The following is a 26,780-nucleotide window of genomic DNA, read 5'->3' as shown; positions in this document are numbered from 1 at the left end:
CATCGAGTATAGATTTCAGTGTCAGGAAGTCGTTTCCGAAAGTATTTGTATGGAGTGTAGCCATGTATGAAAGTGAAACATGGACGATAACTAGTTTGGACAAGAAAAGAATAGAAGCTTTCGAAATGTTGTGCTACAGAAGAATGCTGAAGATTATATGGGTAGATCACATAACTAATGGGGAGGTATTGAATAGAATTGGGGAGAAGAGGAGTTTGTGGCACAACTTGACAAGAAGAAGGGACCGGTTGGTAGGACATTTCTGAGGTATCAAGGGATCACAAATTTAGCATTGGAGGGCAGCGTGGAGGGTAAAAATCATAGAGGGAGACCAAGGGATGAATACACTAAGCAGATTCAGAAGGATGTAGGTTGCAGTAAGAACTGGGGGATGAAGAAGCTTGCACAGGATAGGGTAGCATGGAGAGCTGCATCAAACCAATCTCAGGACTGAAGACCACAACAACAACAACTACAACAACATTTAATTTTATATCACACACAAGAAAGATATTAGGTAATAGGCAATAAAGTGTGCAAATTTTCTGAAGAATTTGTACTCTCCCAGTTATAAATAATTAATCTCACCCGGTATTAATTGTAAGTTTTTAAGGAGGGCAAAATATCAGATCGGCTGACTGGGAGCAGGAGAGTACCAAAGGTTTCCACTGTCCTGAATATAGATTTGATGGCTTCCATTACAAAATGAATTCCACAGGGTGAAATACAGTGATGTGCTGTAGAAGTATGCTGTATGAAGAGGTGTGGCACTGCACATTCACACACTTAATATCAGAAAGCTGTGTGCAACAAAATGAACAAATTTTTGAAAACTCGATTTTTTTTCATTGTTGTGGTTCTATCTCAAACGCTTTGGGAGCAGGGGTCCTATCAATTTTTTGCCCTGGTTCGGAAATATCATAGATCTGGGGCTGCCCCAAGGCTCAGCTACATGGAGATAAGCAGGATTTTAAGGCTGCAGTCACACTCGCTCCGATATTGGTGGATTCCGCCGACATCGGCCAGAGATGGCCGACCTTTTTAAATCAGTACACCACCATGTGCGCGGTTACACTACAGCCGATCCTATCTCCTGAACATACGGACTTCAGACGACAACCGCTGAAATTCACATCAGTTTGTTTACTTTGGCCAGATCGACAGACGTTCTCGCACATGAAATATGGAGCGGGAGAAACTGATAAGTTTAGTCCAAGAAAGAGTGAGTTTGTGGCATCCTGTAAATTAAAATCTCTTAATCAGGATATAGTTTGGAATCTATGGACTGAAATCGTAGGTTTATTCAAAACCTCATGTAGGCAAAATTTTTACTGGAATATTAGGCAAAGACTATAATCACAAAAATAAAAAGAATTAATTTGTTCAAGTGAAGTGCATGACGTATCTTACATGCTTATAGCTACTGTACTGGATTTGTTTTGTGGTAGGTTGTCATTAGATGTCTGCAAATTAGTATTACTGCTTACTGGCATGTTATGCCAGTAGGGTAGTGTTACTGTTAATTTGAAGTGGTTTGCAAATATGGCGTATAGTATTTACTCCCACTTTTAAGTGTTTGGGGGGGTTCAGAGTACCGTAGCCTACACTTCACTCATGTGCTAAATGACATTCACTGAAGGTTAATTGACGTACGTCAGCACAACCTTAAATAGATACAGCAAAACAGAGTGTTTATAACTTGGGTTTTAAGGTCACCACGAATTATCTCGAGTGTGTAACAGAACGATTCTCTCGTCATCTCATATAATCATAAAACTTGACAGGTTATTCCATTAACTGAGGATAGAGTGTATAGTACTCGCCATGTTCCGTACGAGACGGGAAAGCTTTTTTAGGTGTGCAATTATAACCCAGAAAAATAATAGTTCAAGTGACAAGTATGGCTTATCTTTTGTGTAAAGTTACTGTAGTGGATCTTTTTGGATTGTGGTAGGTGGACGTCAGTTGTCAGCAGATTATTATTACTGCATACTGGCGTTGATTTTATGGCAGTAAGGTGGTGATTGTGCCACATGAAGTGGTTTGCAGATGTGGTGTACGTATGTGTTTACACTTTTCAGTGCTTTGGGTGTTCAGAATATCTTTCACTGAACTTTATGTTTGTCTGTCATACGTTTACTGAATGACATTCATAAAATGTTATTTGACATATGCCTGTACAATGTTAAATAAATTCAGCAAAACAGATTTCAAGCAGGCCTCTACTTGTAGAGGTGTGAATTGAGCTTGATTAAAAATCCAAGTCTCACACTACAGATGCAGTTCTGGTTCTCTGTCTAATAATTAGACCTATACACGTTCCAAAAAGTATAGTTTCAAAGTTTTTGTGTGATACGTTAGAAGTTATGTACAGTGCTCTGAATACAAATTAAAAATATAATATTTTCACTCTTGCACATCAAATACTTGTTCTATGAAATTTCCAATTTTTTCTAACCCACTGTTTTTAGCCTGTTTCACAATTTATTATTAATGTTATTGCACAACCTAGGTTTTGCTTTATAAGGCCATTTTCAAGTACATTACGGATTCCCAAAGATGATGATACATAGATAAACATGATGACAAGGCAAAGATAACCTCAACTTCTTCGGTATTGATCCATAGCTTAATGTACACTTCCATCAGTGATCATTTTTTAACAAATTACATCCATTATTACACATTCACCAATTATACTACAAAGACCGGACTAGAGTTATTCATCATCTAAGATATTTTTAACAATGATGGACTGGGGTCAAAAGTTTTGCTTCTATCCTGGGGTTGTGAACCCATCTAAAAGAGGTGAATAATTCAATTTGGTTTGCTCGTTTAATTATAGGTGTGGGAATATACACATCTGTTTTTTTAATTTCTAAAATTTCTAATTGGTCGAGTGTGGCTCCTTTTCTTCTGTGTATAGGACTTGTACATCTATTGTGTATTTGCGATTATTGTTCAGGCAATGTTCTGCAAAGGCTGAATCAGACTTCCTCAATCTCCCAGTTTCTGTGGTGTACCTTAAGCCTGGTACAGATTGACCTCGCCCCATCTATCCAAAGTAGCAAGACTGACACTCCTGGCATGTGATTTTAAAAACCTCACCTTTTGTGATAGCTGGTTGTTTGTCTTTTGCATTGTACAGGAAACCACCCATTGTCGAGGGACATATAAAAACACAGTGAAACGCTTTGCCTTCAAGATGTTACTTATGCTATTTAATGTTTTCCCTATAAAAGGTAATCTGCACCATTTCTTTTCCTGTTTGTGTTTTTCATTAGGAATGGTATGGACCAGGCTTGCTTCTTCATCTTTTTGCCTAAAATTTTATCAATAATCTTGGGGTCAAATTCATTATTTATGGTTATTATTTTTATTGTGTCAAGTTCCTGGTCAAAGTCTTCTTGGGACGTAGGGATAGAAAGGAGACAGTGGATCATGTGATGGAATGCTGCAGATTTGTAGGTACCGTAGTAGGATGTTGGGAGGAAGCTGGGATGAAAGTGTCAGTGAAGGAATCCTTTCGGTAAAATTTAAATTTATGGTTACTGTCTTCCATTTTTAAGCTAATGTCCAGGAAATTTATGTTGGGACCCCCAACTCTATGCTGGCCTTGATATTAGTGTGACACTGGTTCATATTTTCCACAAATTTACGAAGTTTTCTATTGGAATCTTATCATATACAAAGAATATCATCTACATATCTGTATCAATTCACAACATGTTTTTCCAGGGGCTCTTTTTTCAAAAAATCAGTCACCCACTTGTCCAAGAACGTGCCGGGAGTGTGAGTCTTGTTACATTTGACAGACAAGGAGGTCAGTCTGTACCAAGCTTAAGGAACTCCACAGAAGCTGGAGATTGAAGAAGCCTGATTCATCCTTTGCAGAACATTGCCTGAACAATAATCACAAATACACAATAGATGTACAAGTCCTACACACAGAGGAAAAGGGGCCACACTCTACCAGTTAGAAATTTTAGGAATTAAAAAACAGATGTGTATGTACCCACACATATTATTAAATGAGCAATCCCATTTCTATTATTCACCTCTTTTATATGAGATCACAACCCCAGGATAGAAGCAAAACTTTGGACCCCAGTCCATCATTGTTCAAAATATCTTAGCTGATGCATAACTCTAGTCCTGTTGCTGTAGTATAATTGGTGAATGTGTAATAATGGATGTAATTTGTTAAAAAATGATCACTGATGGAAGTGTACATTCCGCTATGGATCGATACCGAAGAAGTTGAGTTTATCTTTGCCTTGTCATCATGTTTATCTATGTATTATCATCTTTGGGAATCTGCAAAACCTAGGTTGTGCAATAACATCGATATTAAATTCTGAAACAAGGCTAAAAACAGTGTTCGTTTAGTTAATTTACAGTGTTTCACCAAGAACTCACAGTTGATTCAATTAAAATAAAATTGATTCTCTTTAGTAAAAGCAACACTCAGTGTGAAACAATACTGCCACCAGGAATATTGTTACTTCTTTTCTCAAATCCACTAGGTAAGTATTTAGAGAACAGTGAAGTGTACAAGAATCTAATTAGGCCTATCTGAATATCCAGCCAGTACTGCTTAATTTTCACCATTTTTAGAATAAAGTGAGCTCCTGTGAAACCACAAATCTATCTTTCACTAATTAGATAATACCTCCTTCCTTACGTATAAATTTTATCCATGCATCATCTAATAGAAACATGTACTTTGAACATGTAAATTAACCATGTGCTCATAACCTCATTGGCTGAAACTTTACAGACTGAAGCCACACATCCTGTAGCATAATAAACCACACACTGAACTCTTCTAGAAGAGTAGCTGAGCATTGTTAGTACAGTGGAATGTTGTTTAAATCAAAATTAATTCTGCTTTCAAGGGACCTATTATCAGCAAATAGATGGTCTGGCAATGGGCTCACCTTTATCCCCCTTACTAGCAGAAATGTTCATGGACAAGCTGCAGACTGATTTTTTGAAAAGAGCGCACTGGCAAAACATGTTGTGTATTGATACAGATATGTAGATGATATTCTTTGTATGTGGAAAGGTTCCAATAGACATCTCCATAAATTTGTGAAAATACACTACTGGCCATTAAAATTGCTACACCAAGAAGAAATGCAGATGAGATACTGGTATTCATTGGACAAATATGTTATACTAGAACTGACATGTGATTACATTTTCACGCAATTTGAGTGCATAGATCCTGAGAAATCAGTACCCAGAACAAACACCTCTGGCTGTAATAACGGCCTTGATACACCGGGGCATTGAGACAAACAGAGCTTGGATGGCGGCGTGTACAGGTACAGCTGCCCATTTAGCTTCAACACGATACCACAGTTCATCAAGAGTAGTGACTGGCGTATTGTGATGAGACAGTTGCTCGGCCACCATTGACCAGATGTTTTCAGTTGGTGAGAGATCTGGAAAATGTGCTGGCCAGGGTAGCAGTTGAACACTTTCTGTATCCAGAAAGGCCCGCACAGGACCTGCAACATGGGGTCATGCATTATCCTGCTGAAATGTAGGGTTTTGCAAGGATCGAATGAAGGGTAGAGCCACAGGTCGTAACACATCTGAAATGTAATGTCCACTGTTCAAAGTGCCGTCAATGCGAACAAGAGGTGAGCGAGACATGTAACCAATGGCACCACATACCATCATGCCGAGTGATATGCCAGTGTGGCGATGATGAATACAGTCTTCCAATGTGCGTTCACCGCGATGTCACCAAACATGGATGCGACCATCATGATGCTGTAAACAGAGCTTGGATTCAACCAAAAAAATGACGTTTTGCCATTCGTGCACCCAGTTTTGTCGTTGAGTACACTATCGCAGGCGCTCCTGTCTGTGATGCAGCGTCAAGGGTAACCGCAGCCATGGTCTCTGAGCTGATAGTCCATGTGGCTGCAAACATCGTCGAACTGTTTCTGCAGATGGTTGTTGTCTTGCAAACGTCCCCATCTTTTGACTCAGGGATCGCGACGTGGCTACACGATCCGTTACAGCAATGTCGCGGTACGATAAACTGCAATCGCAATAGGCTACAATCCACCCTTTATCAAAGTCGGAAATGTGATGGTATGCATTTCTCCTCCTTACACGAGGCATCACAAAAATGTTTCACCAGGCAACGTCGGTCAACTGCTGTTTGTGTATGAGAAATAGGTTGGAAACTTTCCTCATGTCAGCATGTTGTAGGTGTCGCCACCGGTGCCAACAGATGTGTATATACCCACACATATTATTAAATGAGCAATCCCATTTCAATTATTCACCTCTTTTATATGAGATCACAACCCCAGGATAGAAGTAAAACATTGGACCCCAGTCCATCGTTGTTAAAAATATCTTAGGTGATGCATAACTTCAGTCCGCTCATTGTAGTGTAATTGGTGAATGCGTAATTAGATTAGATTAGATTAGATTAATACTAGTTCCATGGATCATGAATACGATATTTCGTAATGATGTGGAACGAGTCGAATTTTCCAATACATGACATAATTAGGTTAATTTAACAACATACTTAAGTTAATATAACAACTTTATTTTTTTTGTGTTTTTTTTCTTTATTTTTTATTTTTATTTTTTTAATTTTTTTTTATATATATATTTTTTTTCTTTTTTATTTCTTAATTTATATCTAAAAATTCCTCTATGGAGTAGAAGGAGTTGTCATTCAGAAATTCTTTTAATTTCATCTTAAATACTTGTTGGTTATCTGTCAGACTTTTGATACTATTTGGTAAGTGACCAAAGACTTTAGTGCCAGTATAATTCACCCCTTTCTATGCCAAAGTTAGATTTAATCTTGACTAGTGAAGATCGTCCTTTCTCCTAGTATTGTAGTTATGCACACTGCTATTACTTTTGAATTGGGTTTGGTTGTTAATAACAAATTTCATAAGAGAGTATATATACTGAGAAGCTACTGTGAATATCCCTAGAATGTCTGCAGGATGATCTTGGGTGGACTCCAGCTATTATTCTGATTACACGCTTTTGTGCAATAAATACTTTATTTGTCAGTGATGAATTACCCCAAAATATGATGCCATATGCAAGCAATGAGTGAAAATAGGCGTAGTAAGCTAATTTACTAAGATGTTTATCACCAAAATTTGCAATGACCCTTATTGCATAAGTAGCTCAACTCAAACGTTTCAGCAGATCATCAATGTGTTTCTTCCAATTTAATCTCTCATCAATGGACACACCTAAAAATTTGGAATATTCTACCTTAGCTACATGCTTCTGATTAAGGTCTATATTTATTAATGGCATCATACCATTTGCTGTACGGAACTGTATGTACTGTCTTATCAAAACTCAGTGAGAGTCCGTTTACAAGGAACCACTTAGTAATTTTCTGAAAGACATTATTGACAATTTCATCAGTTAATTCTTCTTTGTCAGGTGTGATTACTATACTTGTACCATCAGCAAAGAGAACTAACTTTGCCTATTCATGAATATAGAATGGCAAGTCATTAATATATATTAAGAACAACAAAGGACTCAAGACCGACCCTTGTGGAACCCCATTGTTGATAGTTCCCCAGTTTGAGGAATGTGCTGAGCTTTGCATGTTACAAGAACTACTTTCTGCACGCTTCCAGTTAGGTACGAATTAAACCATTTGTGCACTGTCCCACTCATGCCACAATACTTGAGTTTGTCTAGCATAATTTCATGATTTACACAATCAAAAGCCTTTGAGAGATCACAAAAAATCCCAATGGGTGGTGTTCGATAATTCAGATCATTCAAAATTTGACTGGTGAAAGCATATATGGCATTTTCTGTTGAAAAACCTTTCTGGAAACCAAACTGACATTTTGTTAGTACTTCATTTTTACAGATATGTGAAGCTACTCTTGAATACATTACTTTCTCAAAAATTTTGGATAAAGCTGTTAGAAGGGAGATTGGACGGTAATTGTTGACATCAGATCTATCCCCCTTTTTATGCAAAGGTATAACAATAGCATATTTCAGTCTATCAGGGAAAATGCCCTGTTCCAGAGAGCTATTACACAGGTGGCTGAGAATCTTACTTATCTGTTGAGAACAAACTTTTAGTATTTTGCTGGAAATGCCATCAATTCCATGTGAGTTTTTGCTTTTAAGTAAGTTTATTGTTTTCCTAATTTCAGAGGGAGAAGTGGGTGAGATTTCAATTGTATCAAATTGCATAGGTATGGCCTCTTCCATTAACAGCCTAGCATCTTCAAATGAACACCTGGATCCTAGTATATCTACAACATTTAGAAACCGATTATTAAAAATATTTTCAACTTTTGACTTTTTGTTCGTAAAGCTTTCATTCAATTTGATGGTAATACTGTCTTCCTCTGCTCTTGGTTGACCTGTTTCTCTTTTAATAATATTCCAAATTGTTTTAATTTTATTATGAGAGGTGCTGATTTCAGACATGATACACATACTCCTGGATTTTTTAATAACTTTTCTTAATATAACACAGTGGTTTTTATAATTTTTAATAGTTTCTGGGTCACTACTCTTTCTTCCTGTCAGATACATTTCCCTTTTCCGGTTACAAGACATTTTTATACCCTTAGTAAGCCATGGTTTGTTACAAGGTTTCTTACGAGTATATTTAACTATTTTCTTGGGGAAGCAGTTTTCAAATGCATTTACAAAAATGTCATGAAATAAATTATATTTTAAATTGGCATCAGGTTCACGGTACACCTCATCCCAGTCTAACTGCTGTAGGCTTTCCCTGAAGTTTGCAATTGTTAAATCGTTGACTGAACGTACTACTTTGGAGGACTGTTTAGTATTGCTGAATGGAGCTATGTCATATATTGTAAGTAGCTGTGCACCATGATCAGAAAGACCATTCTCAACAGGCTGAGCATTTATCTGGTTAAACTTACCTTGGTCTATAAAGAAGTTATCTATCAGTGAGCTGCTATCCTTTACCACCCAAGTAGGAAAATCAATAACGGGTGTCAAATTGAAAGAACCGAGTAATACTTCAAGGTCATTTTTCCTATTACCCTCTTTCAGAGAATCTACATTGAAGTCCCCACAAATAATAATTTGCTTCCCCCTGTCTGACAGATAGCACAACAAGGAGTCCAAATTTTTCAGAAATAGATGAAAATTTCCTGATGGGGACCTATATACAGTTACAATTATAAATGTGCCTTTGTTTAATTTAAGCTCACAGGCACATGCTTCTATATGTTTCTCTACACAAAACTTTTTTGTTTCTACACTTTTTGCACAATGATAACTTTTGACATATATGGCAACTCCTCCTTTCTCCATATTTTCTCTCATTACATGTGCAGAGAGCTTATAACCACTTACATTTACCTTATCCATATCGGTAACAATGTGATGCTCAGACAGGCATAGTATATCTATTTCATTCTCAGCTTCTAAATCTTCTAAACAAACCAGAAGCTCATCTACTTTATTCTTTAAACTCCCAATATTTTGATGAAATATTCTTACATTATTTTTAATTATACTTTTATGAGAACCTTTCCTTATTCTAACATTTGCAGTACTCTCCTGTCTGAGTTTCTCGTTGTGCTTAGGCCTAGTTCCTATAATGGATGTAGTTTTTAAAAAAAATGGTCATTGATGTAAGTGTAAATTAAGCTATGGATCGATACGTAAGAAGTGGAGATTATTTTTGCCTTGTCATCATATTTATCTATGTATTGTCATCTTTGGAAATCAGTAATGTACTTGAAAATGAGCTTATAACGCTAAACCTAGGTTGTGCAATAAAAATTGATAAAAAATTGTGAAACAAGGCTAAAAACAGTGTTTGTTTAGTTAATTTACAATGTTTCACCAAGAACCCACAGTTGATTCAATTAAAATAAAATTGATTCTCTTTATTAAAAGCTACACTCAATGTGAAATAATACTGCCACCAGGAATATTGTTACTTCCTTTCTCAAATCCACTAGGTAAGTATTTAGAGAACAGTGAAGTGTACGAGAATCTGATTAGACCTATCTGAATGTCCAGCCAGTACTACTTAATTTTCACCATTTTTAGAATAAAGTGAGCTGCTGTGAAACCACAAACCTATCTTTCACTAATTAGATAATGCACCTTCCTTACATACAAATTTTATCCATGCGTCATATAATAGAAACATGTACTTTCACTTCATAAATTAACCATGTGCTCATAACCTCATTGGCAGAAACTTTACAGACCGAAGCTGTGGCATGAGCCCTGTATCATAATAAACCACACACTGAACGTGTTTTGGAAAGATCATTAGTGCAGTATATCACTGAAAATTCATATTTTCATAATACATGCCAATAAATATGTGAAACATCAATTATGGCCTGTTAGTTTCTAACGTGATAGCTCCTTCTGACACTAATTGCTGGTTGGTGGAGGGAAGTGGTGTCACAAAGTTAGAGCATTCCTAACTTTTGTGCCATAATGTTTTTGCCTTCATCTCGTATATTCATAAAGCAGGTCTGGTTATTCTATTAACTGAGAACAGATTGTATAGTACTTGCCATGTTCGTTTTGAGACAGATACAGCTCATTTTCATGCATATTACAATAGCAAAAGCCACACTGCAGCACTCGTCTCCAGGCACAGAGGTGTCGGGGTATCCATACCGACCGTGAAGATTAAAATATAACCTACATCATACATAAAATAGATTCTAACCTAACCTCCTCGATCCCGTCAAAAACTGATGAATGAAATCGGATGCACTGTGACCAAGCTGACATCCGATGTTATCGTGTGACCTCTGACAACACCTTTTATGACCATTATCAGATCCACCTTGACCACAGCATTAAGATTAGCTACTACCTGTCCAAAAAAACATTACGTGTCATCGTGTATCAATAGTTCCAAAAATGTTGACCAACATAGTTTAAAATTATGTGGGAAATATGGAAAATGTGTCCCGATAATTTAAATTTTGTAATGCGTTATTGAAAAATTTATTTTAATATATATTCTGGGGCAGTTCTGCCTCAGATTCTTTAATTACAAGCTGCACCTACTGGAGGTCACTGCAGAAGGATGAGTGGAATCCAGAGAAAGGAATTTTTATGGTTAGGCCATTGGGGGGGGGGGGGGGCGGAAGGTTCCAAGGTTTTGGAGCAGGGGTCCATCCTGGCAGGAATGATGTTGGAGAAATGGAAAATAACATAGGAAGTGGGCAAATGAAGGTAATAATGGTTGTGAGGGGTGCTGGATAACAGAAAAAGAGGGTAAAAATACGTACAGACATGTAAAAACATGCACAAAAATGCAGGAAAAAAGAAACAGATGAGGTATGGTAGTATGCACGTTTTAGGTTAAGAAAGGAGAGAGGGGGACAAGGGGTTGGTTATGCCATGGTTCACAAGTGCATATGACTCAGATGAATACATAAAATAAAATGTGATTATGAGGGAGAAAATGAGATCAATAGGAATAATTAGAATTATTGACGGGAAAATTTGGGCATGAGATGCTACACCAACAATCCGTGGGGTCACATAACCTTGTGTTGTGTTCATACGAGATCATTGATACAGTGTAGCTTGGAATTCAGAGTGTGTGCAGTTTGGAAGGCGATGAAAAACACAGAAAAGAAGAGACAGAACAGACACTGAGAAGAGTAATGCTTTAGAGAATAATAACAAAAGAAAACATCACAAGGTTGTGAAATGGAAGAAAAACTGTTAGGCAAAATAAAATAATGGAAACCCCAGGTTGGAATATTAACAATATTAGGAAAAGGGTAGGTTCCTAATCATCACAAAGATGACACACTTAGTTGCAGGCAGGCGCAACGAAAGACTGTTACACATTTAGCTTTTGGCCAAAGCCTTCTGCCAGAGATAGCCCTCTTGTGTTCGTGAGGCATACCAGTGTGAATGTGTGTGTGTTTCCTTTTCTGAAGGAGGCATTGGCCAAAAGCTAAATGTGTAACAGTTTTTTTTTTTTTTTTTTTTTTTTTTTTTTTTTTGTTGTGCCTATCTGCAACTCAACATGTCACCTTTATAGTGAGTAGCAATCTATCCTTTTCATAATATTGCTGATGTTTCATCTTGGAGTTCTTAAAGTTTTGTTCATAAATGTTTTTCAACTTTTTGATTGCTGTTTCCCAGGAACAATGCCCCAAAAGTTACTAAATGTTATATTAATGGAAATTCAATGATGGAACCAATAGACAAAAATGATCTGTAGGTGGTGACACATAAACATTTGTAACAGCTCATATATTGCACCAAACTTTCACTTGCTTTTTGGTACGTGTGTCCTCTGTCTCCCCCTCTCGCCCCCCCCCCCCTCTCTCTCTCTCTCCACACACAAACAAACAAACTTGTTACTGGTAATACTCAAAGCCTGAAAACTTGTACACTTGTCTAAACTATTACTCACGCTATGTGCCAAACATAAATCAGCCGTATGTTATTGGTCATGTGTCTTCATTTTTGTTTGTTTTATATTATAAAAGAACTGTGATCAAAGTCTGATGTATTATACCAACACAAACACACACATTCAGAGAAAATCACCTACTTTGGGGGAAAAACACACTTCTTTTTCTCCTACACTACTCACCTGCAGTCTGTATTACTTCTTTGTATGGAGCATTTATGTGTCATTCATGATTACAAAATACAGTCAGCAGGCTACGCTTTTGAAAAGTTAAAACCTGTTTAATTTTATCCACAGTGTTAAATATAATAGCTATCCATAAGTCCAAATATTCAGATAAATTATAGATCTAATAAGTTATTCTATTGTTTTGTTTTTTAATGTCTGGCTATTTCCATTCCTCATTGCACCAGAATGCAAAACTCTATTTTGAACCGTTCACAGGAACACATTGTCCATATAGAACCTGCTTTTACCTCTTTTTGTTGTGGTTCTGAATTTTCTCGTTAATTGACTTTCACTCTTATGATTAACCACAAACACCATTAGTGAACACATGTATTGGCAATTGACTGTAAGAGTATCGAGATCCCTCAAGGTGCTGCTACAAGAGTTCTTTTATAGATTGTATACATAACCACATTCAGGTACAAAGCTGAAAGCACAGTTGTCAGTGAAGTACACTTAGCACTGGAAACAGATTTATTATGTACACCAGCAGAGACAGAACAGAACTGCCTACTGGATGGAGTGTGCTGTAGTTTAGACAAACATGCACTATTCCAAACCATAATATATTTTTACAACCTAACAGAACTGCTAAGTACTAATGACAAATAACTGCAAGTAATTGAGTATCAGCATGCCAGCCAGTGACACACACAGCTCATGGCATTGGTCCTTCTCATGGAGAAACAGAAAACTGCTGCTTCTGAAGTTCCATTTGAGCTGATTACTGCACTCTGGATATAGATCATGTCACTGGTCCTCCATATGGCAGCTCTGGCAGATCCTCATATTCTGGTCATGTCACATGCTTTTCACTTTGATGACCATTGAAGGTAGCCCCTCCCATCAAAACTCCATTATTGTCAAGCAGGTCTTTGGTTTACTCGAGTGGAAAGTTCCCATCAATGATTTGTGCCTTGGGATTGTAGTAGGTCTTCATAATTATGGAAGTCACTAATGACGTCTCAGCAATTTCATGTTCTTGACATCCAACTAGCAACAAAGATTTGATACCTTCACCAAGTAACATTTTAGTGATTTTTCTGGTAGACTCACTATCCACACGGGCTTAAAAATTCATATCAAGTCTCCCAGGCTGTATCTCACTGCCGGGCCTTGGTGTTATAACTCTCTCTGTCTTTCTCCTGAACATTAGAAACAGTATGCAAGCCAGTTGTCTTGCTTTTTCTGTTTTGGTTATGAGGTTTTTCATGGAATCATCCTGATTATTGTGCTGTTGAAATAGTAACCGTGTAAACATCATCGTTTCAGCCTCACAAGTGTGCCACAGAAAGAATGTTGTGAAGCCTATAGTGTCTTGCTTTGCTGTCTTACATGTGACTGTCATTATGGGTAGTACTGTATCCCACTCTCTCTCTTTTGACATCAGTGTGCATTGACAGCATGTTTGCTAACCAATTATTAAGTAGTTCTGTGAGGCCAAAACATGAAACTACCTCTGATACTAGTCTTTACTGGAAAACTTTTCCACAATCACAGGTCATCACCAGGGATTCTTAACATTTCAAACTGATGTCTTGTACAAGGATCCTAGCAATTTCTGGAACCTCAGCAGTTGGTACAGCTTTGGTGACAGTGTAGCAGGTGAGGTAGTCATTGCAAACTATTATGTATTAATTCCCATTTGTCGACCTTGAGAACCTCCACAAGAGATAGATTCCAGTTTGGTGGAATGGCACTGCTGCTAACAGAATTGTCATCAGAAACTCTGGAGGTAATTGTGGCGTGGAACTCCAAACAGTGACTCATATAGTGTCTGATGAAGTGCCTACTGGAGTGTGCGCAGATGCAGTGGGGACAGGGTATGGCTGCCAGATGCAGATGGGATAGGGAGGCTAGATACAGCATCGGAATGCTTTGCCTGGGATGGGGGTAAGGAAGGATGAAAGAAGAGGAGAAGGGGAGACAAGTATGCAGGTGCCTTGGTGGGATAGAAGGTATGTGTAGGAAGTAAGGAAGATTGAGTTTAAAGTCCCATCAACATCGAGATCATTAGAGGCATAGTATAAGCTTGAATTGTAGCAAGGGTGGGAAAGGAAATTGGCTGTGACCTTTTAAACACGTTTGCATGAAGTGATTTAGGGAAATCATGGAAAACCTAAATCTGGATGAGGCCAGACATGAGTTTGTAACGTTGTCCTTCTGAATGCGAGTCCAGTGTGCTAACCATTGTGCATACTTAGGACTGTAATTGGAGCAGTATAGGGGATAGGCAGGTGCAGGACAGTGACTAGCAAAGGCTGAGCCCATGGGGGTCACAAGAACAAAAAATATGAGGTTCATTCAAATGAGACCTGGTCAGTGCATCTACTTGTGCCTTACACATAAAGTGTCACCACGTAACTGCGGGTATGGTGGTGCCATCTATTGGTAGTGGGACTGGCACGTGTGCACCATTTGATGTTGCATAGCACCAGTGTGGTTTCAAGCCAAAGAGAAGATGGTCACACAAGTTATCATCCACTACAAAACATGCAGGCGAATAAGCAGGAACAACGAGGAGTGATTTGATTTTTGGCAGTGGAGGGAGTTGGAAGCTGTGAAATGTATCGACAGATGCAGACCATGTATGATGAGTACAGTCTGAGTTATTCAAGTGTTGTGAACTGGTGCAAACGATTCCTTGAGGGGCATAAGTAACTGGAAGACGATGCTCGTCCTGGACAGGCTCATTGTGTCAGCACACCAGAAATGGTTGTGGAAGTGAATGCTTTAGTCTTGGACAACTACAGAATCACCGTGGACAAGATCCATTGGCTACTGGGTATTAGCGTGGGCTCTGCCCACACCATAATGCATCAACACTTGAGCTTTCAAAAAATCTATGTGCAGTGGGTTCCCCATTGACTGACTGCTGAACAGCACAACATTCGAATGGCGCTCTCTCTGAGTCGTCTGCAATGATATCATGAGGAGGAATATGGCTTTCTGTCATGTATTTTCATAGGTGATGAAGCATGGTGTCACCATTTTGAACCAGAAAGCAAGTGTCAGAGCGAGCCATAGAAACATGCAGCTTCACCACCTCCAACGAAATCAAAGGCCGTGCACACCAGTTCTGGTAAGGTCCCTTTTTGACCTTTTGACCCCAAAGGCCCATTTTTTGTCGAGTTCCTGGAACAGGGAACCACCACCAATGCCCAGCATTATCAAGCCACCTTACAGAACCTTAGATGAGTCATCAAGTTGAAATGCCGAGGCATGTTGTCCAATGGCGTTACCCTCCTGCATGATAATGCCCACCCACATACGGTCAATGTGGTGAAGACAACATTGCAGCAGTTTCAGTGGGAAATGCTGGAACATCCACTTTACAGTACCGTCCTTTCGCTGTGTGACTTTCATGTGTTTGGACCTCTAAAACTAGCTATTTGCGGACATCGATTCGCAACGGACAATGAAGTGTGTGACTGGGTCCAGGCCTGGATCCAACAGCAGCCTACTAGCTTCTTCAAGGATGGAATCGACCTGCTAGTGTCTCAATGGGATAAATGTGCCAGCAGTTCTGGCAACTATTGTTGAGTATGTGTACTGTGTACAACTACATTTTTGAGTTAATAACATCATTACTGTTACACTAGTGACTGGGTTTCATTTGAATGCCCCTTATATGTGCAATTCAGAAAAGCTGATGTTGGTGGGAAGAATACAGATGATACAGGCTGTGAACCAGTTGCCAAAATGAAGCATGTCATGTTGCACGGCATGCTCAGAAACTAGGTGGGCCAGCTCTCTCTTGGCCACAGTGTGGTGGTATCTATTGATGTGGACAGACAGTTTGTTAGTTGTCATGCTCATGTAGAATGTGGCACATTGGTTGTAGCTAAATGAGTAAATCACTTGGCTGCTTTCACAGGTGGCGCCTCCTTTGATGGAGTAGGGGAGGCGTGTGATAGAACTGGGGTAGTTGGTAGTGGGAGGATGTATGGGGGCAAGTCTTGCTTTCAGGTCCATTGCAGTGGTATGAGCTTGAGGCAAGGGACTGGGAGCAGGAGTGAAATAGGGACATACAAGGATATTGTGTATGGTGGGTGGCAGAATATCACTGTGGGAGGATATATCTCGTGTCAGGACACAAAGAAAGATTGTCGAAACCATGGTGGAGAATGTGATTCAGTTGCTCCAGTACTGAGTCACAAGAGGCGTGCTCCTTTTTGGCCAGACTGTGGATATATGGGAGATGGTAAGTGACAGGGGACACAAGACGCAGAAGATACAATTCTGTACATAGTTGGGAGGGTAATTTTGGTCTGTGAATGACTCAGTGAAACTCTTGGGTTATTTGGTGATGAGCTGCTCATCGTACAGTTATAGCAATCATGGGGGACTACACTGTATGGAAGGGGCTTCTTGGTACAGAATTGGTGGCAGCTTCCAAAGTGAAGGCATTATTGGTGGTAGGTAGGTTTGATGTGGGTGGAGGTACTGATTTAGTCATTCTTGAGGTAGAAGTCAACAGTGAGGAAGGTGGCTTGAGCTGAGGAGGACCAGGTAAAGTGAATGGAGGAGAAAGAACTGAGGTCGTGAAGGACTGTAGATATATCATGAGAATATTGTCAATGAATCTGAACCAGGTGAGGGGCTCGGAATCCCATATGGTCAGGAATGATTCCTCTAAATGACCCATGCAATCCGGGTGTCCACTGCTGTACCATGGACTCGTTTTTAGATGAGGCCTGCAAAGGAGAAGTAACTGTGGGTGAAGATACAGTTGGTCATGGTGACCAGGAAGGAGGTAGTGGGTTTGAAGTCAGTTGCTTATTGGGAAAGGCAATTTCCAGTAGAAGCAAGACTATGGGCATCGAGGTTTTTAGTGTAGAGGGAGGTGGCATCGACAGTGACAAACAGAACACTGGGTGGTAAAGGAACAGAAAATGTGAAGAATATATAGAGGACATGGTTGGTGTCTTCTATAAAATAGGATAGCTTATAGGTGTTGGACCGTGAGAGCAAAGATTCTCTCAATGGGGACACAGTAACTGGCCAGGGTGGGGTGCCCTTTGTGGTTGGGTTTATGGACTTCAGGAAGCAAATAGGAGGTAGGAGTGTGGTGAGTGGTAGGGGTGAGGAGGGAGATAGACTCAAAGGAGAGGTTCTGGGATGGACCTATGAATTTGAAGGGAGGCTGGAGATCCTGTTGTAGTTTTGGAATGGGACCACCGGGGGTGGTGGATTGCAATTTTTTCTGTGGATATGATGTTAGTTTCCATGGTCAGGGATTTGAGAATGATGGAGAGCAATGTTCAAGGTTAGGAAATTCTGGAATGTAAACAGGAGGTGGCTTGGTGATGAGAGTGAATCACAATAAGATGGAGTAATAAAAAGAGTCAAGCAAAGCTGTGAAACAGTTTGGTACTGTCTCAAGACTGATTGTGATCGATCATCTCTCCACATTATCATGGGCCAACATGCATTGCAGTGCCCACATACGTGTCATAGTGCTATGAAGGCATTATGATATTCAGAGAGTCAGTGTGTGCTTAGTGGTGGCACGGTTAAACCACATGTCTGCAAGTTAGGCAGTGATGATTTTGATTTAAGTCACCACAAGGCTGTCAGACTTGGTGGTCAAGTTCTGCAGACTGTTCTAACTACATTATCTGTGTATTCGCCATCATTTGATGATGTATGTGATATGACCAAGGTCTAATAGAGCATAGCAAATTCACGTTAGTGCAAGGTGTACCAGACACTGTGTGCAGCGATTTGACATTATTTACAATCTGCAGTTGCCCATTGGATTGAGACATGTTGTGGAACTAATTTAAGCATGTCGGAGAAGTTCACTCATAAACGTGAGTGTTACATTTGTTAGGTACATCAGCATATTAATGGTATAATTAAAGGTTAATTCTGTAGCTGAGCCAGATTCTACAATGGTTATGGTTTTCTTCTTCTTATTCTTTTTCTTCTCCTTCCCTTTCCCCCCCCCCCCCCCCCCCTCCTCTCTCTCTCTCTCTCTCTCTCTCTCTCTCTCTCTCTCTCTCTCTCTCTCTCTCTCTCTCTCTCTCTCTCCCCCCCCCCCCTCGTTTTATTATCAGTCATACAATGCTGATTTCTCTTGCAAGTGGTTATAAGGAATTACAGTGTTATGTTAGTGACTGTATGGTACAGCCAGTAGCCTCACACTCCCTCTTGTGCTAATGAAAGAAGAAAAGATTTATAAAACAATTCTGGGCACTAAACTATGTGCATTAGCTAATTAGTTAAATGTTTATTAGTCTTATTACGAAAATAATTAATATTTGTGCTACATGCTACAGAACTAGAATGGTTCGAATACTTAATGTTCAGACTGTTGGTTTAAATAGTTATGGTTTGTCACACTTTTATTAGAGGAGACACATTAAAATGAAATCAGTCTTCTGCTTGTGTAATCATTATGTTTTTAATTGACTCATTCAGTGAGAGGATTTTGCCCCACCATGTTTACTTGCATTAATAAGTTGTATCTTGTAACCATTGTACAGTTTAAACTTTTCTCTGTTCTAGTTGTGTTATTGAATTGTATTTAACCATTTGAACAGTTGTGCCCATGAGCAGAGGCAAAGACTGAAGTGGCTTCCAAAATGCTATTATGAAAGTCTTGTACAGTTTTTACACACAACCTCATCCCGGAATTCAAAGTAATGTCTTTCCTGTTATGTTTATTGATTTCAAGTTTTCAAGACATCTTGGTCAAGTTAGTTCAACTTGGTGTAAATGATTTAAAGTTCAACAATATTTGCTGTTGCTTGTGATTCCTGCTAAATTGAAAATTGAAATAAAGGTTTGAGAATTTTTTTTTCCTTATTATTGTACCTTCCGCTCACCCAAATCCTCACTAGCAGTTTCAGGTTCAATATTGGTTTTGGGATTGGTAGGGTTAGTGTTGTAAACATATTTCCACTGAGACCAAGAGAAAGTCTTTAACAAGGCTTTGGAAAGGACTGATACTATTGGGCTTCAATCATGCAGGATTTGTTTGCCTCTTGTCCCAGCAATAAACCTAGATGCGAAACCTCTGACTGCCTATCCCATAGCCTGTTTCTACTCCAGTACCAAACCCTATTTCTGTTGTGCCATTGCATCCTGTAGTCCTTTCACCTTCTCTACTACTCTCTTCTCCTCCCCCCCCCCCCCCCACATATATAGTTAATTTTAATAAGCCTTGTGAATTTGCAAAAATGTTCAAATGTGTGTGAAATCTTATGGGACTTAACTGCTAAGGCCATCAGTCTCTAATCTTACACACTACTTAACATAAATTATCCCAAGGACAAACACACACACCCATGCCCGAGGGAGGGCTCGAACCTCTGCCAGGATCAGCTGCACAGTCCAGTACTGCAGCGCCTTAGAATGCTCGGCTAATCCCGCGCGGCATGAACTTACAGTTAGTGTAAATGAACATTTTTCAATGGTTGTGAACAGATAATGAATTCAACGGAAAACAAAATATATGTACAATTTAATGATAATTTGGTTTGAACAATAATATTTATCGTAACTATTTAATGTTGAATAAAATAAGAAACGACACAGTAAATAACCAAGACATTGATCACAATATAAAAATTTAAAAAAATACTAGACAAATTGAACCTTCCTGGCTTTTGCTTTGCAAACTCTTTCACATGATCTGTGTAAGTTAGCTCCTCTGCAAGCCCGTGCTCAATCGATATTGTCGCTAGATCATTCAAACATGTTTGGCTCTTCGTTGATCAGAGGTATGTCTTTATCAATTTCAGTTTTGAGAAACCCCTCTCTCCACTCACAACTGTCACTGGGAGTGTTAGGAGAATTCTCAGAACAATGTTAACATTAGGGCAAAAATTATGTCTTCCTAAAACTTCAGAGTCTCTTTTGGACTTATTCCAGGTTTCAACAATGGTGAAAGCCCTTTTAGTTCTTCCCTCAACTCCAGTGCACCAATGTCGCTTAACTCATGATCATGCAAAATCGTTGTGAGGTTTCTACACTGTGTGTCCAGGCTGTCAGGAGGTGCATTCTTTAGCTCGCCGATGTCGTAGAGAAAATCAAAATAATCACAATGAGATTTCAGTTGATTGAAGCTCTCATCCAAAGATGTGGTTAGTATATCTAAAAGATATTAGTAGAATTCAATCTTGTAACGTTTTGTTGAGTCATCTATTGTCTCATCCCTTCCTTCATAGGTAAAGTGTATTGGCTTCTTACTTTATCGCTGGCAAACGCTTATCCGTGGTAACATTAAATCTTCTAGCTCTAACTCTGTATCCAATTCTTTGGAATCTGTCAAGAAAGACACAAAATTTTCTTCTGTTCTGCAGGTCTCAAAATATGCTTTCGTTTTTTTCAAGCATTTCCACAGCCTCAGAAACATTTATGTCGATGGTCTAGAGGGTCTTATTGACTACACTGATGTGAAGCAGAACGTCATACCAGATTACCAGAGAAGTGAGACAGGTGTAATTTTTTATTTGATTCACAAGTGACGTGAGCAGTCATGCCATCAAATTCTTCTGATATCTGTACCAGTGCATCATAAACGCCTCCAATTTGAAACCTCACGGGAGTAAGTGCATCGATGCGACTTTCCTACCTAGTATCGCTCACTGGCTTCAGTGGCAGGTTAGGCAGATACTTCAAGACATCCCAACGTCGAACGGAGGTCGAGAAGAAGTCATACAAGCTTTTCACTGTCGAAAACATGGAAACAGCATATTTAGAAGACATAGCGGCATTGTTTACAGCAAGATTCAATGAGTGACTGCTACATGGTACATAAAATGCTCTCTTGTTCATATCTGAAATTCTTTTCTGGAGACCAGACTTCTTTCCATTCATGTTTGCTCCATTGTCGTATCCTTGCCCTCTCACATTACACAATAGGATTTTTTTATCTTCCAAGAACTTGAGTACGACCTGCGTCAATGTGGAGCATGAAGAATCGGGCACTGGAGGAAATCCCAGGAAATGCTCCTGAATTCAGACATTGTATACCCCGTTGAGTCTTGTCTCCTGGACGAATCGTACCACAACTGTCATCTGCTCAACTTTTGAAATATTTGGTGTGCAGTCCTGAATTATACTGCAATACTTTGCAGACTTCATCATTAATAGAATGTTGTTGGTTATAAATGATCCAATAAGATGAATTATCTCATTATGTTTTTCTTTTCTAAGATAATGATGACGCTTGTTCTCACCTTGCTTTGTTCTGTTCATGTGCTCCATCATCACAGTGTTGAACTTTCCGAATAATTCAACGAGTTTCAAGAAGTTTCCGTTGTCAGGCTGAAAGAGTGTATCTGTACTTCCTCTCAAAGGCAGACATTGCCACCCCAGGAAATGAGTTATTGCTATTAAGCGCTCAATAACATTTTTCCAATGTTTGCTTTCAGTATTCAGAAGCCTTTGATGACTGGCGTCGACAGTTCGTGACTTTTACAGTCCCTCAGAAAACACGATCCAGTGAATTCAAATGCTCGGTAGACTTCCCGTGACTTTCGAGATATGAAGCAACCTGCCGCCAGTCGCTTATACCGTCCTTTACAATTTTTACTGTAGATGACGAAAAAAGTTTGCAACAAAAGCAGAACACAGCATTCTTGCTCTTTGAGTACACCAACTAATGTCGATCTGCTTCTTGTAAATTCTTCAAAGAATAGCTTTAGTGCACAGGGCTGAAACACCGGTTGTCCGCGTTTTTAGGACATTCTTCAGCTTCCTTAATGCACTTGGGAGACCCTCGCATGACCAAAGTCGTTCGAATGCAGTCGGTAATAATTTCCGGCCATCTTCTGGGATCTGAGTCAATTGTGTTTTCTAGTTTAGGCTCGCCTTCAATCCCTTCTCCGGTGGTAAGTACCTCGGCTGTGTTCCTCCAGTATTTTCCGAATCGGGTCGCCTAATTTCAGTTCTGCCTGATGTTTCAATCTCGGGGCTTTCGTCACAAAGCAGGTCTTGAGTCCAGATGAGGTCTGTTGAACATGTTGTGGATGGTCCACCGTCAGCATTGCTACTGTATGCTGTGGTCGCGGTACTGTATTCGTTAACTTTCTGGTCATGTCCTGAAGTAAAGATGTAGCTGCAGTAGCTCCACTAGTTTCTGTACTTTCAGGATCTATTTTTCCACCCTCGCCGCTGCTAGGTCGTTCTCTCTTTAGCTTGAAATGAAGTAACAGATCATAAGAAAAATAAATTTTCCTATTCTGAAATCTTGAAATAGAATAATTCAAACTTTTGAGTAACGTGCATGCGCAATTCTAATTGTACGTTATATGAAAAGTACTTACCTATTACGTCCCAAGTCGCAAGAAATTCGGACGCACCAATTCTTCTGTTCTTACGAAACTCAATGAAAGTGCTTCTGACCAATCTTGACTCCCTCGGCCAACTATCGAAACGAATTCTGTAGTTTTCATTGTAGAGAATGTAACAATACCTATTGCCTGGAAAGGCGAAGTGGTGATGCAGCAGTGCCAGGAACTAGGTCACGTGACGAGGCACAGCGAGGCTACGGTTAAACTAGTGCCCAAGAAGAAGGAGCAAGAAGCTCACAATAAGTATGAGACCGATGATATGGATAAACGTATTATCAGGCAGCAATTTCTATGGCATTATGAACAATAGAAAGAAATACGAACTTTGGGAAAACTGCACAACTTTTGTCAAACAGAAATGAGCTTCAAAGCTAGCAAGGAAACACTTACAAGCAATGTTCTGTCTATGGTTTTCCGTTTTAGGTGGTGTCAAAATTAACGTTTTGTGTTGTGGGCCGACTGTTGTGGCCGAGCGGCTCTAGGCGCTTCAGTCTGGAACCGCGCGACCGCTACAGTCGCAGGTTCGAATCCTGCCTCGGGCATGGATGTGTGTGATGTCCTTAGGTTAGTTAGGTTTAAGTAGTTCTAAGTTCTAGGGAACTGATGACCTCAGATGTTAAGTCCCATAGTGCACAGAGCCATTTGAACCATTTTGTTTTGTGCGGACGAGAGGGTATTGTTGCTAAAAGACCATACTTTCTCAGGTTTTCATCAGAATTTAAGCGACCAGTAGTTTACTAATTGTAAGATGAAACATGGATTCACATGCATTATGCAGTAAATAAATGTTGGCGAAGTGATAGTGTGTGAGTAGTATTGTCAAACAAAAGTGCCGGTCAGAGTTTAATTATTGTTCATGCAGGCGGAGACAGGTGTTTCATGGCTCAAAAACCAAAACGTCCGACTATCACTCAGAAAAGGATAGCAAAAATTTTCAAAAATACATCGAAACCCAACTTATGCCAGGCTTATTAGCAATGTCTTTATCCCTTGTAATTACTCACAGCGTATTTACCCATTCGGAATACTTCTAGCCATTGTAGGTGTTGGACATGTTTGATTGCAGTAATGTTTAACCATTTTTTTCCATACCGGTAATGCGGGAAGAGTGAAACACTCGGAAACTGACATTGAAGGGCTTAGCATAATTGCTTCAGGCTTAACATGTAACCGCAGTATTGAACTTCGCATTCGAATTTCCAAATTAGATTTCGTCTTCTGCAAAATTAGTTGTGAGTAAAAAGACACAGCGTGTAACAGGCTGGCAGCGCTCGACTCTAAGAATACTGGCGTGTACGCCAGACTACTTCCCCCTCTCTGTTCCTCTGGCGTAAACATGACGGTGCTGCCACAAAAAAAAGGGGGGGGAGGGTGGCAGATTTGCCGCCCTCGGAAAGTGCCGCCCCGTGCGGCCGCACGTTTCGCACGTGCCTTACGCCAGCCCTGATTCCAAGTGACTTGTTGGTGGGCATCATGGAAATCTTCAGAACAGCTGGCACTAGATGATCTGTGATGATGAGCAATCATTCCTATCCTATCGGATCATAGTTCCTCATAAGCAATGTTCCATTTATTAATTGAAATTCTTCTTCACTCTATTCCTCCTCCTTTAAGGCATCTAGGGTTTTCAGCGGTGTTGGATATAATCTCTGTTCAGCAGCAATGCCATTTAATGCAGTAATGAAATAAAATCTCATCCACACTGCTGCGTTCCATCAAAGGGTTCCTTGAAAGGCAGTGACATCCTTATGTTTGTGCCTACTTCTGTATATCACAGTTATTTCATACTCCTGAAGTCTCAGTGCCCAACTCATCATCTAATGTGACAGATACTCCAGCTTTGTCAGCCAGTATAGAGAGTAGTGTTCCATCACAAATGTGAATTTTTTGTTAAATAAAAATGGCACGAATAACAGCAAAGCACTCTTTCTTAGCTGTCGAGTACTTCATATTGGAGTTGGAGAGTACTCTGGAAGCGTAAGTTATTATCTTTTCAGCACATTCCTGAATTGACACTAGAACTGCTCTTGTCCCATAATCATTAGTGTTGGTGTGAAATTTTGTCTTGTATTGTCATCATACAACCTCTGACAATAAAGTTCGGCGAATAGTCCTGTAACATTAACATAGATGAACTATGAACTACAGTTACCTTACCGTCCTTTGAAATAGTTACCCCCATAACTATGCACCACTGAGGTCTGCAATACATGTCTTGCAAGCTTGGCATGAAGTCTTCCTTTATCTCTTTCCTCTCAAAGCGAGTTTGAGTCGAGGGAATAGGAAGAAGTCTGGAGGATTGAGATCCGGCGGGTATGGTGGATGTTCAAGTTGCACCACCCCCTTTTTTGCCAGGAACTGTTCGACGATATTGGCTGTGTGTACTGCGGTCGTACCCTGCATAGATGTTGAATGAAACGGGTCAAAATTTCAACGTCCCATGCACCATTCAAAGTCGTTCCCTCAGGTAGAAATTCCTTGTGGATAATGCCTTTACTATCGAAAAAGGTGATGAGCATCGTTTTGATCCATGATTTTTCTGCTCTGACCTTTTTATGATGAGCTGATGTCGGAGAACACCATTCCATGCTTTGCCATTTCGTTTCAGGGTCGTACCGGAGACACCAGGTTCACCCTCAAGACATTGGGTGGCGCATCCACCGTTTTGACAAAATCCTGTGAAGCCTTTAAACGTGCCTGCATCTGATCATCAGTCAAGTGATGTGCCACAAGACAACAACATGGTTTCCTCTTCCCTAACTCTTGGAGAAGGATTTCTTGCATTGGTTCACAGTTCACCTGCAGTTCATCCGCTGTCATGAACACAGTCAATCGATGGTCGTTTGTAATTAATGTCCTTTTTTTCTCAATGTTTTCGTCACTGATGGCGGTCGCCAGTCGTCCATTCCGAGGATTGTCAGAAATACTTTTCCGGCCTCCTCAAAAACAGGCAAACCACTCTTACACACACTTCATGGACAGTGCTTTATCTCCATAAGCACTTACCAGCATTGGATGCGTTTCTTTCGGTGTCTTGCCAAGCTTAAAACAAAACTTTAAATTGATCCTTTGCTTGTTCATTGTCCTGTTCTCAGTTCAGAACCAAAACACTAAAGAAGCACTTCGTCCAACAGGTCTAACACAGGACACACAAGATGCTCAACTGAACTACGGTGGGGACATGTTGTCAATACTGGCCGCTGCGCAGGTGCAGCGTTGTGAGTCGCCAGTGTTGCTCGATTTACTGTTCTGACTTCATTCACCGAACTTTATTGTCAGAGGTTGTATAATGGAGAAGATGTCAGTGCTTATTAAGGACAAAGAAATATCTTTCTTGCATCTCCTTCCAGGAAAATATGGCACTTCGCTGCTGTAGTTCTTGCAAGGGATGCTTCATGGTACAGAAGTACTTCTTGAATTTCCAGTAGTACAAACACATTCTGAGTAAATGTCTCGGATCATGAATGTACCAACAAGTTGGGAAATCTGTGACTTCTCTCATTGTCTCTGGCGTGAGATAGACTCCATCGCCTTTAATTATGTGCCCTACGATTTTATTTCTTGGGAGGACAAATAGCAACTTTTTCAGGTTGAGGTAGAGGCCTGTAATCTGAACACATTTCAAAATGGTTGTCATGTGCCTTAGATCTTCGTCAGACATGTAGCTTAGATCTTATTCAGATGTCTTCGAAAAATGACATCATCCCCATAAAAGAACAAATCTTCCATTCAAGGTGCCCATAAAATACTTGAAGGTGGCTGGAGCATTACACAATCCAAATGACTTGACTTTCCATTTATAGCTGTCA

The sequence above is a fragment of the Schistocerca serialis genome, chromosome 1 (assembly GCF_023864345.2).
Source record: "Schistocerca serialis cubense isolate TAMUIC-IGC-003099 chromosome 1, iqSchSeri2.2, whole genome shotgun sequence".
NCBI classification, from domain to species: domain Eukaryota; kingdom Metazoa; phylum Arthropoda; class Insecta; order Orthoptera; family Acrididae; genus Schistocerca; species Schistocerca serialis.
Note: the sequence above shows the minus strand (reverse complement) of the source record.